The sequence below is a fragment of the Microtus oregoni genome, unplaced genomic scaffold, assembly GCF_018167655.1.
Source record: "Microtus oregoni isolate MIOR12 unplaced genomic scaffold, Mior012 000096F_ref0000112, whole genome shotgun sequence".
NCBI lineage: Eukaryota > Metazoa > Chordata > Mammalia > Rodentia > Cricetidae > Microtus > Microtus oregoni.
The window spans coordinates 940,985-961,601 of NW_024544709.1; the positions used below are offsets into that span (position 1 = coordinate 940,985).

Genomic DNA, 20,617 nt, shown 5'->3' on the forward strand with positions numbered 1-20,617 from the left:
ATGCTAATGAGAGAGTCACTGCCAGAGAGCTGAAAGGAGGCTGGAGCCCTGAGCCATGGCTCCTTCCCTTGCAGAACCCCTCTCTGGGGCTACTGCCTCACCCTGAGCCAAGTCTCTGTATGGCTGTCTTCACTGTGTGCTCTGACTAGGGAAGAGTGTCTGAGGCACTAAATGGTGGAGATGGGGCCTAATGGGGCTGGAAGAGCAGATTCTACCAATACACTCTTTACTTAGGGGCGCCAATCAAACTACCAACATAGAAACTCTGCCTAAAGGAGCTATCAATGTCCTGCCAAACCAACCTGATGCAAATTTCCTACAGACACACACTGTTCCCCTACCATCAGTCACAAAGAAGGAATACAGGTCATTCACAAGCGCCTTTGTTTTTCTTACATGGGAAAAACACAAAGTACACTTAGCATTGCCTAACCCCTACAAGTATTTCCCTCCATTTTCTTCTGAAATATAAATACTTCTTTGTCCTCCTTCTACCAAAATATACAACTTCATATTTTAAGTGTATTTCTTTCTAAATGGCAAGTATTCTAAAAGGCTCAAGGAAAAAAGAGAATAGAATTAGTAAGAGAATTATAGTTACCTTGCATATGTTAGCCTAATCAATACTATCAACAAATCTGAAAGAACAAATATCATTATGGTACTGGGTTTTCTTTCAAAATCAAACCTAAAAAATATGCTCAGTCCAGGACAGGTTTACAAAAGGTCATTTCAACCTCGAATACCTCAGCGCTACAGCAACACATTAAATTATCTCAGGGCAGATAGCAGGAAAGACCAGCTTTTTCAGATACTTTACAAATTTTATACAGTAGTTCTGTGTTCACAGGTCAACAATAGTGTAGCAAACCAGCGACTCCTTTGAAAAATATATATCCTCTTTCTTAAAGATTTACACATAGGAAAATACCACTATTGCTGTTGTTCATGGGTACCCCTGGAGCTGCAATCCTTCAATTTAGAGTTCACCCCAGGACCCTCAGCTCCCAGAAACCCCAGTTGTTCACTGATGCAATTCAAACACCTCAGTGAGCGCCCACGGATAAACTCGTCCTGGCATTCAGTCTCCGCTCCAGTCTGTATATCAGCGCTTAACCTCTCTGAGGATTGGGTGAGTCAACACTCATCTCTACTTATATACATACACCCTTTTATTCTTTGACTTATATTTCTCAAACCCTAATTTCTCCATGAGGCTTTCCTGATGTCCAAAAGAGGTATCCAACAGTACCTAAGTATCATAAAATTAAATATATTATAGCTTTAGTATGTTAATGTCATGATAATCACAAATTCTTTCAAAAAACATATATATTAATATGATTTTTTGAAAGAATATATATTCTTTCATACACACACACACACACACACATATATATATATATATATATATATATATATATATATATACACACACACATATAGTCTCCAAGTTTACTGTTAGAAGGACAGACATTTCAATTCATCATGTCCTCCAGGGAGGAAATGAACCAGGGCTTACAAAAGAACCACGGGGCTCTTGTGTGTCAATCTGGAAGGGTTTATGGGGAAGAGATAGCAGAGAATAAGCAAGCTGAGCTTTCTGGGTAATGGCATGAGAAACCGCCTGTTCTGGTTCAGAAGAACTAAAGAAACTCTTTTCTTCACCATTTTTAAGACACGTGCCATCTTTATGTGAATGAGTGGGACAAGGCAGAGCAGCAAAACTAAAAAAGAAAGAGTCTGGAGGATGTGAGGCAAAGTTCATGGCAGGGATGGTGTCAGCAAGCACACACCTTGGGTGAAGGCTGACCTAGATGGATGGAGCTCGGGGGACGGGGCAGGAACACAGAAGAGAGACTTTGATAAGGCTACAAAGAACTTAGCCATTGCTTTAAAACCTAAGAGAGTTCTAAGAGATTCATAGCAGAAGACAGGTTTATAAATACAGACCAACGCATTAGTGTGGCCATGCAAACAACCTTCATCAAGAAGCACTGACTTTGGGGACCCTAAGGACAATACGAAAACTACTCTATACTGTAGTTGCTATCATATTGTTGACAAAACCAAAGCCCAGGGAGATAAGTTCCACCTAAGTGTTATGGATGGACTGCATCCTCAAAATTCACCTGACTTTTATAATGCAGTGTGATGGTGTTTGGGGGTAATGAGGGCTAAATGAGACATGTGAATGAATTTCTCCCATCCCCCATAATGCAGTGTGTCTTTAGTAAGTCCTGGAGCTGACACTCTCCCTCCACCATGGAAACACAGAGAGGAGGAAGCATATGTAAGCCAAGAGCCCCCACCAGAGCCCCATCATCCTGACACCCAGAACTCTCAACCTCCAGAATTGAAAATGAATGTCTGTGGTTTGAGCCCCCAATCTATGATCATTTGTTTTAGCACCTTGACAAACCAGATACCAAGTTAGGACACAGAATCCACTCTGTCTGACTGCCCGCAATAGGCTCTAATGTGCATCAGCATTTTAGAAACAATACAGGGGAACCAACAGTGAATACAACCTCTCCCGTCCCCCTCTTTCTTGCAACCCTTGTATTTTGCTGCAGTGGGTGAAGTCTTGGGGTACCCTGCACCATCTCAAGAGGCAAACTTGCAGTCTGAACTTCTATGTCTCCCAGGATGGGCACTAGCTTGAGGAAACACGGAGGGCTCAGGATGGCCAAAGTGCTAATTCCCACAGCCCAGAAGGCAAAGCACAGGCAGTTCTCTGCGGATAAATAGTCCTCTTATGACGTACGCCTTCTAAACTGAGACGAAATACTACCCAGAGCATGCCTTCAGGAAAGAACCTTGTCGCCATAGCTTGGTGAGAGGCCAATGTTAGCTAATGGTTACATCATCCAGCTCAGTATAGCGGCAGCAGAGAAACTCCAAGTCCACAGTGGCACCTGATACAGTGTTTTCCTTAGCTCTGATACTTGGGGGTGAGGCAGGGGAGAGAAAGAAAAGAAAAATAAAAGGAATACATATCTGAGATTCTTATATGGGGAGAAAAGGGTAATTTTCTTGCTGGTTTTACTTTTCAGCAAGGCTAGACTGGAAAAGGTGGAGGGTCTTCACTGTTCCTCCTGTCCATTAGGCTCCTGACCTGTGTGTGTGTTACTGAGTTTTCAGCACGTCAACTCACCTGCAGATGATAAAACTCAGGCTCGGCACCATTAAACAATGTGCTCCAAATCAGACATCTGGCCTCTGCTCTGCCCCAAATAACCTGGAAAGAACCAGCAAATGCAGACTTTTTTCTTCCTGGGCCCAGACTCTTGGCAGCCCACCTAACGCTCAGCTGATAAAAGGACATTTGAAGGTTATCAAGACACTACTGAAAATATATCTGAAAAAGCATTGGAATTTTAAAACTTCATCTGCATGAGATTTTAACCTTTCAATGTCAAAATGCTCAAAGCCACAACTGGCCAAAGAAAGGAAATGCGATAATTATCAGGCAAGCAAGGTAGTAAATCAACCTTTAAAGATAAAGAAAAATATTTAGAAATGCATCATGTCGAGAATGCTGCCATACATTAAAATCCTATTTCTTCTGGCTGTAAAATCCTTCCATGATTTAATATGAGGCTCTTTGCAAAAAAGAACCTGCTGATTTTTGTGCAACTGTATTGTACTTTCTGAAACACTGTATACAGTTCATGGTTTAGCCATCACATTCCCAATCTACCTTCTGAAATATCTAATAGTCTCAAGTCTTCACATATTTCTGAATTCAAAACTATCTCAGGGGGCTGGGCGGTGGTGGCACACGCCTTTAATCCCAGCACTCGGGAGGCAGAGGCAGGCGGATCTCTGTGAGTTCGAGGCCAGCCTGGTCTATAAGAGATAGTTCCAGGGCAGGAACCAAAAGCTACGGAGAAACCCTGTCTCGAAAACCAAAAAACAACAACAACAAAAAAACAAAAAAAAACTATCTCAGAGCAAATATCTTGGCCCTCCAGGTCACATCACTTATATTTCATTTTGTTCAGATTTTATTTAAAGTGACTACTGGTCACATCAGGAACCTCCTATGGTCAAAGGACCTCCTATGGTCAAAGGGTTTTCTGAGACTTTGTCTCATGCCTAGAAGTAAACTAGGGTAATTCAATTTTTGTCTTAATCCACGGAAGGAATGTGTTTGACGGGATCAAAATGGGTGAAAAGGGTAGCGGCATCTGATATGTTTCACGCATTATTTCACATTTTCCCATAGAATCGTCACCTATACTTCTCAACTGCTGTCGATGGGTGCAGAGAGAGAGGAAACAGTCCTGAGGGAATGTATGGTGTTGATATCCGCACAACTGTGTCAAGAATTCCATTAGCCTCAGGCTCAAAGGTCGGCAAAGCCTTCCTCTGGAGACAGTGAGAGTGTTGGTAGGAAAAGCAGCAACGTCCACTCGAGTTTCCTTCCTCGGTATGTTTACCACCTGAGGACTAGCCCACTGCAGAGACCGCTCCCACAGAGATTAGCTACACCAGTCCCCTAGATCCCGCTGTGTAACACAAACACTGCCTCCTTGTCTGTATGTAATAATCCTGCCTTCTGGCTTGTCTATATGTAATACCCCGCCTCTCTGTTCAACTCTACCTAATAAACATGCTGAGTTTCCAGGGTGCGGGGGTTTTTCCGAAAGAGCCTGTTCCACTTGACTGTGTGATTTCCGTGTGTGTGTCTATCTTTTCTTCATTTCCTTGCTATCTCAGTTGTGTCTAACCCTGGAGGACAACGCAATGTGGCAGAACCTGAGAGGCACAGTATAAAGACCCGTAGAATGTAAGCTACAAGAAGGTAGGGACTTTGGGTATTGGCATGTAGCAGGAACTCAAAATTTTCCCTAATGGACACCTTCCTCTAGCCCCATCTTTTTAGGTCCTTATGAAATATTCCAATACAGTGTGATTGAGATAGGCCAGGTGTCTAAGTCTGGAGACCATGTCCTTACTTACAGATCAATGAGAGAATGCAGGAGTTGGGTGACAACAGGCAGGGATGTCGTGTGATCACAGGACAGGAGATTCTGTAGCCCTACATTGGCATTGGCTATGGCAGTTGCTGAAATCTAAGGGCAGTTCAGTGGCTGGCTAAAGCAAGGCTCAGCCCCTGGGTCTCTGCATACATCCAAGCTGATACGGTCCTACTCTAAAGTACACACTGCACCAGACCTCACACCCACTCATCATCCCCATCCCTGTGTCCAGTTAGACCACAGGGAATAGAGAATTTAAAAAACCAACAGCCATGCTCTCATCACTGATGACTCCGGAAAAGGCCAAGGGTCATTACCACAGCATAACACTTAGATCAAGTAAATATTGATTTGGTAAACCTTTTTTAAGTTTAAAGGTTCAACTGATGCAATAACCTATTTGGGTCAACTGTTTACCTGTAATTTCCCTTTCACTCCCCTTTCCCCTCTATCCCTGTGGTTGTATTTAATCCAAAAGAGCAGGCGTTGGCGCACGGTTCTGCCAGTGTGCCCACAATAAGATAGGAAATCATTTCTCCAGAGACTAGAAGAAAATGCTCTCTTGTTTATTCACTTGGTCTGGTCCATGTAGCATTTGACACTGGGCTACCATCTAAACAAATTCTTGGTTTTGTGCTTGTTGTTTTCTTTCCAGACAATCTTACTAGGTATTCCAGCTTGGTCTGGATGGGTAACCCTCCTGCTTCAGCCTCTTGCCCTGGTTTTATGAAGTGCTGGAGATCAACCCAGGTCTCTGTGCATGTTAGACAACTCACTGAGTTATATCCTAGTTTGCACATCTTATCTTGAGACAGGATTTTACTAACTTGCACAGGCAGATCCTCCTGCCCAACCTTTCCATTTGCTAGACTTACAGTCTTGGATCATCAGACTTAGAAGCACTGATTTCTTTACAACTGTTTATCAGTCACTGCTCCCAGGGTGAAATGTATGTTGTAGGACACAGAGTATTTTCTAGGTTGATTGGTCTCTGGTTCACCCTAGTTCCACAAATTTCTTACTATACTGCATAAGGATTTCATTCATTTATGTTCCTGTCTGGCTAAATTGGAAGTAGACTCTGTGATCACAGATGTGTGAGGTGCTGTTGCTGCCAAGCAATCCTTCAAGAAATGAACACACTCATGTAGAGAGAAACCAACATTATTGTGAATGTTTAATATTTAAATTCAATCTGTATGAAGCAATCCTAAGAGTCTCCCATGTCCTGGTGTTCACTATTATATGAACAAGATATCCTGAGATATCTTTTAAACCTTTTAAATCTTGGAAAAATAGCCAGTAAGATTTTGAATCTGTGTGTATGAACAGAAGTGAAAGGCTTGCTTTGTTTTTGCTTTTGAGACAGTAGAGCAAATTTGTAACTACAAAATGCCTTCCAGAGATTAGGATAAGAATGAGAGATGACGTGCTGTTGGCGGGAATGGGAAATGGCACCACCTCTCTGGAAACCAGTGCTGCAAACCAAAAGAAAAATTAAAAAGCAGAATCACCACATGATGCAGCAGTTTTATTTCCCGGGGTCTCCAGGAAACAATTACACGTCTGTGCTCATGGAAGCAGTGTTCACAAATGGAAGAGCCCCTGTGTAAGAGGATGTTTAAGAGGGTAAATAAGGGAAGCAGAAGAGGACAAGATCTCCTGAGTAAATAGGGAGTGTGGGGACCATGGGAAAGGGTAGAAGGGGAGGAGAGAGGAAGAGGGGGGAGCAGAAATAATAGATAGCTCAATAAAAACAATAAAAAATAAAAAAGGAAAATAGAATGTGGAGTATTAATATCATAAAATAATAATACTCAGCTATAAAAAGGAAGCAAATTCTGGGAGCTCAGTTGATATCGTGCTGCCTTGAAAGTTTAAGGATTTGAGTTTGATCCCAAGACCATGTTAAAAAGTGGTGCGCTAGCACACGCATGTAATTATGGTTTTGGCGAGGCAAAGACAGGTGGATTCCCAGGGCTTCCTGGCTTCACTTACATAGTGAGCTTCAGGCCAGTCAGAGACTCTCAGAAACAAAGCGGACAGCCTAAGGAATGACAGCTGGCTTCCACATGAACAAGCACACAGATGTAAGGACACACACACTCACACACACACGCACACACACACACACGCACGTGCTCACGCGCGTGCACGTGCGCACACACAGAGAGACACACATATAACACAGAAAACAAATTCCAACACACAGTAAAGCATGAATAAGCCTTTAGGACACTCTGCTAATGAAATAAGCCAGTCACAAAAGGACAAGTAATACTTTTATGACACACTCATCAAGACAGAAAATAAGACAATGGTTGCCACCCCACCCCAGGGGCTGTTTAATTGGTACAGTTTCTTTCTTTTTTTTTTTATTCAGGATTCAAAAGCACTGGAAAGCTGTTGAACACCAATATGAATGTACTTAACGGTACTGAATTGGATATTTAAAAAAGTTTCAGATAGAAGATTTTATATTGTTTGCCTAAAATTATAGTATCACAAAATTAAAAGCCAACACACACGTACACACAATCACACACACACACACACACACACACACTTTCTTTTTTTTTTTTTTTTTTTTTTGGTTTTTCGAGACAGGGTTTCTCTGTGGCTTTGGAGCCTGTCCTGGCACTAGCTCTTGTAGACCAGGCTGGTCTCGAACTCACAGAGATCCGCCTGCCTCTGCCTCCCGAGTGCTGGGATTAAAGGCGTGCGCCACCACCGCCCGGCCACACTTACTTTCTAAAATGTTTAAAATTTACCTTTAAGCCAACCAGTCAAAGACTCTTAAATGAGGTCATTTCCTCTAAGGGGAGCAGATTATTTTGTGGAGGTAACAGGTGTGCACGCCACAGCCTGGCATCGGGCAGCTTTCGGAAAGGACACGGGCTTCAGTGTCCAGTATGAGTTCTCCCGCTAATCTGAGCTTTCAAGAGTCTAAGCTGGGATGAGCTTCCCTACCCCCTCCCCAGTAAGTAGGTCTGATGTTTTGGGTCAGCGGGTCTTTATGAAGTGATTGCTGTCCTTGAAAAACCTGACCGAAGACATAACCTGCCAGTAGATGCAAATGGTATGAACTATTCACCAGACACAGCACTTCTCTAAAGAGACAGAGTACCCAAAACAGGGGGGTAAGCCAGTGAGTCCTTGGTAGTCTGTAAACAACGGCAACAGTAACAAATACAGTAGCAGGGGAAAAGTTCAATGTCTGGTAACTGTTACTCAAGCACAATGTGTTCAGATCACAGATGCAACCACCCACACTGAGAGCCGAGAGGGAGTCCGGAAGCCCCATCACTAACCCTCTCCAGAGGAACTAGAAATCTGCCTTACAAGTTAACACGATGGCATAAATTGATGGAGACAACAACTGTCTAAAGGGCTAATGTACCCTCCTCCCATGTTCAGTTTTATTCGCTATTACACTCTTAAAAAGGCTGTCTGGGACTCCAGGGGTAGCATCTACAGTCAGGACGGAGGGAAAGCAGTGGAGAGAAAACAGAGGGAGGAAGGAGGAGTAGGTGATGAGGATGGGACCCTTCCATACCGGCAGATTCCCTAGTGCCACAGGAGCACAGAAAACACCATCTCCAGATCAAGGATAACAGAGTATTATTGACGGGGACACTCAGAGAGGGTCCAGCCCTGACATGTCAGATACTAATGACCATTAGGCTTCAGGTTAGCTAGGCTACTCATTTAATTCTGAAGGAGGAGGAGGGGGAAGAAGGGAACCACCTGGGGCCTGATGTCAGCCCTCCACAGTCATAAGCCGCCAGGAATGCCCCCGCTGTATGCCAGGGCCTCTAATGCAGAGGTGGCATCAAGCACCAAGTGTTCAGAAAGATCACAGCAGAGAGGGGAAATCTTACAGAATAACAGACAGGAAAGGATCAGATAGGAAAGGACAGATCACTTGCTCCTTCAGAGTGGGAACTTAAACACACTTCTGAAGTTCTAACTTCCCTTGTCCTCCCAGGCAGTAGAGAAAAGAGGCGGGGAAAACCACCACTGCAGTGGTGGGCATTAAAACATTGACTTTTCCCTACAGATGCAGACATCCTCAACCGTCCGTTATCTTTTAGAAATGTGACTGTTTTTCAAACACATCTGCCCACATCCCACAGCCTGCTCACACTTACAGTATGCACATCCCTGCAGAGGAGCCAGGCACGACTCTGCTTGACATGGGTGTAATAGACCGCTTCCGAGCCAGCAGTCTCATAATTCACTACCGCTAACGCGCAATACTGAATATTTCATCTTTGAGGGTGTGCAAATCTAGCAGGCAGTGATGGTGCACAACTTTAATTCCGGCACTCAGGAGGCAGGACAGGTGGAGCTATGTGAGTTTGAGGCTAGCCTGGTCTATGGAGTGAGTTCTAGGATAGCCAGGGCTACACAGAGAAACCTTGTCTCAAAGATGAAAACAAACTAAAAACTAAAAGACATGTGAATCTCAGTCCAGTAATTAATTACTGCAGATGGGACTTCTTAATGAATTATTCTACACATACTAGACAAAAAGAAACAAATGGCAGTTTCTGCATTCTTTTTGTTCCTCCCTTATACTTAATTCAATGAAATAACTTTGCCACCAACTCTGGAAAAGAAACTAAATACTGATTCAAGCAAACAAATGAGAAGTGGAATCATAGTTAATTCAACCTTCCTTATCTCTGGACCTGACACAAAATGCATTAAGATTCTGTGTCACGTAATAAAGGCTCATTCTTAGAATATAAATTCAAAAGTGGTACAGCTCTTAATACCAAAGACGACAGCTGGTTTCCACACTCCCCTCCAGGAGAGCTATTCCACTTCAGGAACATCATTTTTGTTTTGGGGAGACAAAAAGCTTGCTATGTAGCCTAGGCTGGCCTTGGGTTCAAAATCCTCCTGCGTCAGCCTCTTTAACGCTGGTATCCCAGGACCATGCCACCACAGCCTGCACTTTGGGAATATTTCTTATTCTGCCTTCACGTACCTCCACCCTCTGTGGCCTTCCCCACCGCACACCATGAAAGCTAAACACTATGAAAGGCTGGTGCTGGCCGTCCACAGATGGGCAAAATGGTTAAGTACACTAAGCAATTTTAAACTTAAGAGACGGGGGAATTGAGACAAGATCTCCTGCAGCTGCGGCTGATCTTGAACTCCTGACTTTCCTGTCTCCACTTCCCAAACACTGAGATTCTATAGGCACACACCATCACATCCAGCCTTAAAATTGAAAATCTCTACGCAGAGTAATTTAAGACAGCTTCTGGTAGTTCAGTGAAATAGCAGTAGAGAAGGCACGGAAAATACCTAGAGGCCGAAAAATTGAAGAGTATTTTAAATACTTTACAAAGATAACTTTTAAGGTGACAGTGCTGGGCTGTTTGCTCTTCCTATCTCTCTGGTAATCTGTGGCAGGAAAGATAAAAGATCCAAACAATGTAAATATGCTGTTCGTTATGCACAAAGTTCATGTGATCCATCTCAGCCAGGCTAACATGCACTATCAACAGAAATTTTATGCAAAGTCTGCTCTTTTTCTGTTTGTGTCACTGAACTAAGTGCAAACCTGATGTTACCTAGGATAATCTGAAAGGCAAAAACCCACACAGCTTTCTTCTTTTATTTTGAGCTAACACAAAAGCACTTACAAATAGCCCTTGTTCAAAAGTGCTATTTATGAAGCTTAACTCTTACTGACTTTAATGGTTTAGAACTCATACTTAAAATGTCTCTTTTCCCCCCAGATTAACCATATATATTTCATTTTCTTGTAAAGTATGCCATTTATTAAAACTGTTCACATCCTCAAAATTCCACTGTGCTAAAATATGCATGCATGTTAGGTTCTAAGAAAATTTTAGAATCTAAAAACTTTTAAGTGGGTATTGTAATTTGATTCCCGCCTGCAAAATTCCACATGAAATGTGCATTTTAGCAATTTATAGTTTTCTTTCACAAAAGCAAGATCACCTGAAACGAATCGGTACTTCCACCTAAATTCTTAGGTTCTGCAATGGATCTACTGTCTCAATTTTTGACGTTCTATCTTTCAAGACCTTGATTTCTGAGCTTACAGAACATTCTAAAATGTCATTCTCGGGTGCTTTCTTTCTCCCCACATTTGTTCAGTGCTGTGCTTGGGACAGAAATCAGTGCCAGGAACTCAGTAACTGCCCATGGGGAAAGATGCTAGAAATGAACACCGGGAAGCTGCAGACACTTCTCACAAGACAGCTTTAAGGCCACTGGAGACTTTGGGATACAAAACCAACTACTATAATCATTATGTGATAAAACCAACCGCACCTGGGGCAGATAAGCCTTACTCATGCACGAATCCTCTGAGGATAGGACTCTTTTTGCATGTGAATTGTTCAGTTTCAGGAGTTTAACGCGGCACCAGCCTAGGATGTGTTTACACAGCGAGTACTACAAATTGTATCAACACCCACTACTGTTCCTCAGTGGCATGCAAATGTACTCGGTGCTCTTTTCTTGATGAATAGCATCCATACAAGACTCGTTCCCCCTACGTGAGCTCTGGGTCACAACTGCAGTACATCAGAGGGCCTTTTCTTTCTCTCTTCCACCCCCCTAACCAAATATTACAAATCCCAACCACACAAACTGCAAAAGATGGACTTCAGCAGAGAAACTGACTGTAAATAGCCCCCTCTGGGCTCGCTGCCATTGGTTCAGCACATTATTTATTAAGCAAATGTGACGAGGGACTGCTACAAACTGGTTACTCACTCCAGCCACGCATGCCTTCCTGGCTACTAGCATTTAGTTAGGCTTTGATTCAACAAGTTTACGAAAGTCCAGCGATTTCCACAATTTCTACATCAAATGTACAGTGCACCAGGAAGATGGATCTCAATGTCATTTTAAAGATGTTCCAACATTATGTATCCTTCTTACCCACTCTTGGTGGACCTGCTGATGGGTGTAATGACAAACATTCAAACAAGACTATATGTTGCTAAAGTTGAACCAAATTCACTTCTTGAACCGGAATCATACTGAAATATGTGAATCTGGGAATTTGGAGAAAAGACCATAAAGACGGAGAGTCCAGGGAGCCATAACACTTTCAACATGCCACAAAGAGGCCAGTCGTCCTTATGCTATGAAAACTCTTTCTGATAGCTGTATCCAGCTGGGTGTGATTCCCCCTGGAAAAGCCCATTTCTAAACCCCAGGCTGCTCTGTATAATCTTGTCTGCTTTGACGACCACATCAACTACAGGGGACAGAGAAACCTCATCTTTCTACCAGTTGATCTTACAGTGAGTCCCCATCTGCTATGACTTGACCCCCTCAGAACCTGTAGATCATCTTAAATCGGCAAGGAGACAGAACGCATGATCAAAACTGCCCCATGCAGACTCAATAGAACCTCTTCAGATTCCTTCCCAAGGCATCAAGAATGGCTTCTGTATTGTGGGATTCTTATCCCAATTTGTAGAAACTCTAGCTGTCTACTGAATCAAAGTAGAGACCCCGTATGTTCAGAAAACTCAAACAAGATGGCCAGGAAGGGGCATTATTTTATACGGAAAAGGGAACTGTGTGGGATGGGTGGATAAAAACTTATCACAATATATCTCTAAGTTCCATCAGATATGTCACAAGTCACTGCTGTGCAGAGGAGTTGCTGTGGCCACAGGTTCTTCTTTCTTCCCCTGAACAAATGTTCCTTGTGTGGAAAGTAGGCCCACAAAGCAGGCAACATTGCTGCACAGGACAACCTGGAGTTTCAGAAACACATTCTTCCCAGGGGAATTCATGTGCAAGTTGATACAAACTATCAGAATGAGTTTTTCACTGGATTTTCCTGTTTCTGCCTTTCCCCGGGCTGGGCTGGGAAATGAAGGTGCTCCACCAAGGTCAGCTCTGAAGTTTATTTTATTTTATTTTTTAAATCAGAACAACTGCTAGGGCAAATTACAAGCATTCTGTGAACTACACCTATGGAAAACTCCACACAGACTGTCACATAGGATACTCTTGGGATCGAAGTTGCAAATCTTTAATCTAAGGGGGCACTGATTTTAGGAAACGGCACTCGGTCACCTGGCTTACTGTATCATTATTAAATAGCGCAAGTTTTATGTAGACTAGATAACAACATTTGATATGCTAACTTCGGAAGCATATGAAGCTGATTGCAGGGAATGCAGACCTTTTATAAACCGTACAGCAGGAACTGCAGGCAGGGAAAGAACCAGAGGCGCCACACGTGGTGGGCAACACATCTTAAGTTTATTTCTTATTTTTTTAAAAATTATACTGCATTTAGAAAATCTGCTCCAAATTCATATCAAATAAATGCTGCTGAAATTGGAGAGACACTCTAATTTTTTCTTTTGGTTCAATATAAAATAGCCATTAATTCTGCCAGTGAGCAGCACCATCATCACTGCCAAGCTGACACCAGTAGATATCACAGCTAAAGCAAGAAATCCTCACAGTTATCTCCCTATTACGATCAAGGTAGCAGCTCAAACACCATTTTTTTTTTGCCCACAAAAAGAAAAATTAATAACAAGTGAGTTTTAAGACTTTATTACCAGACGTCATAAAAGAAAATGCCTGTTTTTAAGAACAACAAAGCCAGTTCTCTTAAATATGAACTAACATCCCTCCCACCCAGCAAAGGACTAAACTAAAGTGAGCGTCTTAACTCTGGTATTGCTCTGCACCCCTGGGTGACAGGGCACCAAGCTCTCTGTGCTGTGCCCAGCAGAGGCCACTAGAAAGGCATCTCCAAGAGAAGTGCTGAGAAGTACTGTATTAGACATGGAATGACAATTGGAGTCTCAAAGTCAGCATGAGTTCAGGAAGGAAGAGGAACAGCCAGCAAGAACCAACAGGGGCCATAAACATCCCTTAGTATGTATTGTTTAATAAGTTTTTTTTTAATGAAATTGATTCTTGCAGGAAAGGTCACGGGGCCGTTCTTTCCTTCTGTGTTGGAGGGTCTCTGCTCAGGGTCAGCTCTGAAGAGAGGAGACAGCATACCAGTGCCTTCCTACCCAGCTAGCACGTGCAGGACTGCTTTGCATTCTTAGGCTCATTGCACCTATTTAACTCCTATCTTTGCTCCTTTACAGGCAGATAAGCATAAAGCCCAAAAGAGAGCACACAACAGCCTTTATCGTGAAGAGCCAGCTTCAGGTGAATCAAACCCTTCGTTAAGAAAACCCAAGGTTTCCGACAACATATTGTATCCACATCCACACCTAGTACAGTGAGGAGCCACAGCTCTCTAGAAGGATGGAGATCCAAACTGAAAGCTGCAATAAGAACGGAGAAGACACACGACTCACACATTAAAATCCAGTCTGTTAAACAAAAGCCACACTATCTCAGATAGTTTTTTAAATTGATACTAACCATACTTACCAGTCAGAATGTTGCCATAAGGGCAGGGGATGTCTTCAGAAACTGACACCTATCATCGACAACTATCTACAAGTGTCCACAAGCACACAAAAAGTGTAGTATGCTGCCTACCCCCACACCATAACACAAAGCAGTTACGCTTACTGAGTTAGACAAGAACAACAAATAGACGGAGCTGGGATTGCCTGCTGGAAAGGGAGTCTCGCTGGCTTTGGTTCTAACAAAGTAGCACTCTCATTTCCGCAGCTATAGCTACCACTTCTAAGTCAAGGGCCAGAAAAGCAGGCCAAAGGATGTATGAGCAGATCAACATAGATTTGTATACCCAGCATACATGCTTTTGATAACGAAACGGCAACACCATCGTCATATGTCACAATGCAGCACAATGCTGAAGCCAATGTGCTGAGATTTGTTATTTTTATACAGTTAACAACAATAAACTATTTTTTAAAGTCCACCAAGAGTTTCCCAAATGCAAAAGTGATTACAGAATCCCACCACTATTTATGGCAGTAACTAGTTTTGGATCACTCAATACATGCCTAGTGTACTGTAGGAACCCAAGAAACTTTGAGTGAAGGCATGAAAGCATTAGGAGACAGACGACACATTTTCTCAAGTTGTTGGAACCATTCCTATTTATTTTACGATAAAGACACTCTGAGCACATGTTAGGTCTTACCAGGTGAGGGAACAGAAGAACAAATTTTTGAAATAGAAAACCACGAGGAAGCGTTTCATGGATTTTTATTATTGCTCAAGGTTTTATCGATAGAGTTCTGGATGTTTTCCTAAAGGTTCAGTAGAAGCTAAACATTTAAATTTGCTAAGGTGTTTAGACAGGTATAATGTAAGGTCAGCTCCCTCAGCTTTTCAGTTGCATGGTGAAGCCTTCCCTTTTTTTTTTTTTTTTAGCTACTTTGTCCCATGTGCTTTATTTTTGTTGGCTCGTCTGTATTATATATTCTGTACCAAAACACTGAATCCTTTATTTATTTATGCAATTCTTTAAAGCGTTCCATAGAACGAGTCCTACGGTCTCTGACCGATAGATTCAAACATTTTGGTTTTTTGAGACAGGGTTTCTCTGTAACTTTGGAGCCTGTACTGGAACTAGCTCTTGTAGACCAGGTTGGCCTTGAACTCACAGAGATCCACCTGCTTCTGCTTTCTGAGTGAGTGCTGGGATTAGAAGCCTGCGCCAGCACGGCCACCACCACCACCCGGCTGTGAAGCATTCCTTTGGCACACAGTGTCGAACACGAAAGCTTAGAAACACATTCAACTGAAAATTTTCCTTTTCTTCTAAATATTTGGCACCACAAAGTCATCTCTTAAGAAACCAGACTTCGCCGGGCGGTGGTGGCACACGCCTTTAATCCCAGCACTCGGGAGGCAGAGGCAGGCGGATCTCTGTGAGTTCGAGGCCAGCCTGGTCTACAAGAGCTAGTTCCAGGACAGGAACCAAAAAGCTACGGAGAAACCCTGTCTCGAAAAATCAAATAAAAAAAGAAACCAGACTTCAAGATCATGTTTCTACTATATCTGGGGGAAAATGAAGCAAACAGCAGCATGAGGGTATTTTCCAGATTCTGTCCTGAAAGCTGCCCCTGCAAGGCATTGAGATAAAACAAGGAGATGGCTCTGAACTCCCCCATTCCCCACCACCTTCACTGCCGCCACACACCAACAGGAACCAACAAATGTAACAAAAAAGAGCAACATGAAGTCTGTTAGACACCTTACCAGAGAAAACCTTAAGAGAAGAACATTTGGAAAAAGGAGAAATAGCCACTTTCCAGTAGGGTCTCTGGCTAAGAGAGGCAGAAGAAATAACACTGACGTAAACTAAAAGACAGAAGAACACAAAAGGCGGGCACTGAATCACCTAGAAGGGAGAGGAGGCAAATGGCTCTGCAAAGGTGAGAGGCTGGCAGCGAGGAAACCCCAGCTTCAAAACTTTCCAGATACGAGGGCTCAAGGGGCCCAGAGACTTGGAAATATGGAACAAAAACAAAAAAATTAAATTAAAAAAATAAACAACAACAAAAAAAGCTCAACAAATTCTCAGATTCTCTTTCTTTCCTTTTTGAGACAATGTTTCTCTGTAGCTTTGGAGCCTGTCCTGGAACTAGCTCTAGTAGACCAGGCTGGCTTCGAACTCACAGAGATCCCCCTACCTCTGCCTCCTGAGTGCTGGGATTAAAGGCGTGCACCACCAGCTCCAGGCCAAATTCTCAGACTTTAAAAATGTCCACAGCTACCATATTGCTCTCCTCCCTGTCATTCCTCTTTCCAGGCTATTAACTCTAAGCCTAGCGACAAAAACTGGAGACTGGAATCAGGGCTTTGGCGACAAAGTGAAGCTCAGGATTCTGCAAACTGAATCTCTGCAGGTTCCAAGATGCTCTAGTATGATTAATCTTCAAGTTCGCGACACATCCCAGAAGATTAAAATGCCTTAAGGGAAATGACATTCACTCATCAGGAGACAGAGGGAAGGAGAGTGGTGAGCAAAGGAGAAAGCCGGAAAAATGCAAACACACGTAATGCTGCCTCCAAGATTCACTCCTGGACAGTAGCCAGCTAGCAACTCTTTAGCATAAAGCAAGGGAAAAAATGTTTTTCTGAGCCGATGTATCATTCATTTCTTCATGCTACTTTGGTGCGATCAGAAAAAAAAAAGATCGAACAGCATAAAAAGCATATATAACAATAGGGTATTCTTCACCTGCACCGTCCCTAGCCAGAGACAACAAATAAAATGTTTCGCTTTACTGTGAAGATAAATATTAATATGGAGGTGGAAAAGAAAACCAAGTCTTAAAAGAATGACGTTAGAGGCCAAACATACTTAACTACACGGCCCAAGCCCTAGATTCTGATAGTTCCATTCTCGCAAAGAACTGATCCACATGGATAGAATTCTTCAGTCCCAAAGGAGTCTTTGATTTTTGAAGGCAGTTTTACAGAGTTTAGGGTTTGAATCGGATTAACTCTTTGACTTCTGGCATGTAGGCAGCTTCCACTTTGAGAGCCTTCTGTGGCCGTTCGACTCTTGTTGAGCCTACTTCTTTGAAGTAACTACAGGGTTACCTGATGCCACATACTGCTTGTATGCGGCAAGAGAAGGTGGAAGAGACTAGTGGAACCTACAACCTGGAGCGATGGTCTTAAGGTAATCAAGGCTTGAAGGCTTCCTGAAACGGGATTAAGAGGCACAGAACAACTCAAGCGTTTAATGCTGCACCCATTTACTTTAAGACAGCGATACAAACTCCCCCACGCCCAAGTGGGTCATTTTACCTGTCGTACCAGATCCAGAGCAGGATGGGAAAAGACTTCTAGCGATCCAAGCCTTGTTCCAAATTTAAACCAAGATTCCCAAGAGAGTGAAAGGAGACTTCGGGGGACCACTCCGTGTACAGGGTGTGGAGGCAGGCTGCCCTCCCGAAGAGAGATACTGAGGGTCCCCCGGAACTAAACTGACTATGGACATTAGCGGAGCCACAGTGTCAGGCCCTATTCCAAGTTCTACGACCCGCGTGGCCGCCGTGGATCATGCCCGCCTCGAGTGCGAGTCAGCCAGCGGCACCGGAGGCCAACAAGAAGAGGAGGGTGGCAGCCCAGGGTGCAGCCCGGAGGACGAGGGTCCGAGGCTGCAGCCCCTGCCCGCTGTACCCCGGACGCTCAGCTCCCCAGTCCCCGGAGCGCGGCCTCTCCTCCGGGCAGCTGCGCGCAGCTGGACTCGGCCTGGACGCCCGCGCCCCACCGCTTCCCCTCTGGCCCCGGCGCACTCTCTGCAACTTACTGGGGCAGCGCTCCGGTCGCGCGACGGGGACCGGGACGGGGACGGGGACCGGCGAGCAAGCGGCTGCAGTGCGCTGGGGATCCCAAGCGGGAGAAGGCTAGAGGAGCCGCCGCCACCTTCCAGGTCCGCTCAGACAGAAGCTCCCGCCGCCGCGCTGCGCAAGGCGGGCTGGGCACGTGGGCGCCCCACTGAGTAGGGGCGGGGAGGCGGGGCGAGGGGCGGGGCCGCCCCTGGGGCGGGGCCGCCCCTCCCCTCCCCTCCCTCGTGCTCGAGACCCCCTCCGGGAGCGCTAGTCACGGCCGCGCGCCAGAGCTGGAGGAAGGCGGTGTCCGGCTCCGCGCCTCTGGAGGGCCGGGGCCTGGGTGGGCGTAGGTCTGAAAGGCAGAGCTTGGCAGGGGGGGAAAAAGGCCCCTGTTCCTTGGCAGAACCCAATCTCAGGGTCATTTCTGAAGGTTCTTGTAAGCAGGACTTTGTGTCTTTTTACTGAGAATTGGGAACATAAAAGTAATTATTGTAGATGATGATAATAAACCAGGAGCGTTGGTCAAATAGTACCACTTCCTCTGATGAAATCAAAACTTGGGAGACTCCAGGCTTGTGACTAGGCAGGCAGTCATGGTTGTTTAGGGGTGGGTTTATAAGAAAATGATACTTGGTATCTCCTAGCCAGCAAAAGCAGAAGTTACACAATCAAGCTTTCTTATTCCATGCTATTTTGTTTACTTTAGGAATCTCTGACAACGTTAAAGTTACAATGTGAAACTTTTGATTTTAGCACGAAACGAAGCAGAACATTGGCCTAGAATTGATTATTGTATATATTTATGGTTTACTAGGAAGTGCTACCCTTTTCAGCTTTATATTGTGGTGAAGGGCTCTTGACTCAACTACTAATAGCGTTAGTCACGTGACCGCTCACGTGATGCACTACATAAGTTTAGTCGAGTTTCTAAGCATTCTTTTTTAAAGCATACTTTTCAGAGAAAGCATGCTGAATAGTGCGGGTTTTGCTCCAGACTGGTGATGCACACAACTTCTGTTAGCAGTTTCCGTGTATCCACAGTTCTCAGAGAGGAATTCCAGGTCTATGGGACATAGCGACAGTGAAGAAACTGGTAGAGTAAATGTGCTAAGCAATAAAAGGCACCAGCATAGACCTCCCACATTTGATCACAGATTCTCTATGCAAACCGTCTTAGTGGCATCTAGTGAATTGATACAAAGGGACGCTGACCCCAAATGCCCATTCAAATTCAGACCCATACATCACAAACCTCAAGATTTCTCATCGATTTTATAAGGACAATGGATCTATTATTTAAAAAAAAATCACTTAGATTTTTAAAATAGAAGTTTTTGTGGCTATCATTCCACGATGGAGTCACGCTGAGTCATTCTAACCTCACAACAAGGTTGATTTTTGACTTGAGGTGGATTGGGATCAGGGCAAGTCCATTGCTGCCTTCAAGCAGGACTGAAGGGTTGTCCCTAACAAGCCTTGAATGCAACAATCTATTTCAGGTCATACGACGGGACTCTAGAGAATTCCACTCTCTAATACGAAGACTCAGACCTTCAGGAGTTTGACCCTTAGTAACCTGTGCTTCTTGCACAGTTCGTTCCAGGATAAAAACAACCAACTTGCACTGCAGAACTTATTTCCCACTAAAGTAATAAGGTCATTGTCTATTCATCCAGATAGGAGACCTACATAGGTATCCCATCAGATGAAACCCAAAGGTTTTGGAACAACCAACCAAAGTGCTAGAATATTGAAATACTGCCCATTGCCTGAGAAGAACCCTTCCTCCCATGAATACAGCCCCTTAGTGTGACTCTGAGCAGACATTGTGTATTATCTTGTCTGCTCCGCAGTTATTAATTTTAAAGCAGGGACTCAAGTAATCCAGACTTGCCTGGAATTCACTATGTAGCCCAAAATGACCTTGTCCCCCATCCCAAGTGTTGGGATAATAGGACTATGTTACTACAAATTCTTTATACTGTCTTGGACTCACTGGCCTGTCACCTCCATAGATTTTTATTTAAGTTCATTATGACATCCCCATGTATCCTTAGTCAGCAATTATGTTGCAGTACAATGAGTTGGGACAAAGTGATCTATTATCTAGAAACTGCCAGTTCCGTTACAATAGCAATGATTGAGTCAATGTGATTTTGATATTTCCAGAAGCATGAATATACTGTCTGCATGGGAATGATCAGAGGTATTTCTCTATGGGACAAAAAATAAACAGGTCATCTACAACAATTTTTAGCACAACAGCTAGGAAGTTTGGCACACTAGTTTTGGATGTCATATATAAACCAACATATTATTTCCTGTGTGATATTATTAATTAACCTCTAGTCTTGCATTGTACCTTTGGTTATT

The 20,617-nt window shown here is 43.7% G+C and overlaps 1 protein-coding gene across 3 annotated transcripts in view; it reads right to left on the minus strand.

The window, feature by feature from the left end:
- Positions 1–18,370, minus strand: part of Slc7a2 (solute carrier family 7 member 2) — a 59,773-nt gene extending 41,403 nt beyond the window's left edge. For 2 of the 3 annotated variants that reach the window (XM_041644457.1, XM_041644455.1), the window contains exon 1: positions 18,223–18,370. The gene's annotated coding sequence lies outside the window, so the exon portion shown is untranslated. Of the gene's footprint in view, positions 1–3,157; positions 3,242–18,222 lie in introns of all 3 variants that reach the window. The other variant, XM_041644456.1, reaches the window with a different exon arrangement.
- Positions 18,371–20,617: the final 2,247 nt, after the last annotated feature.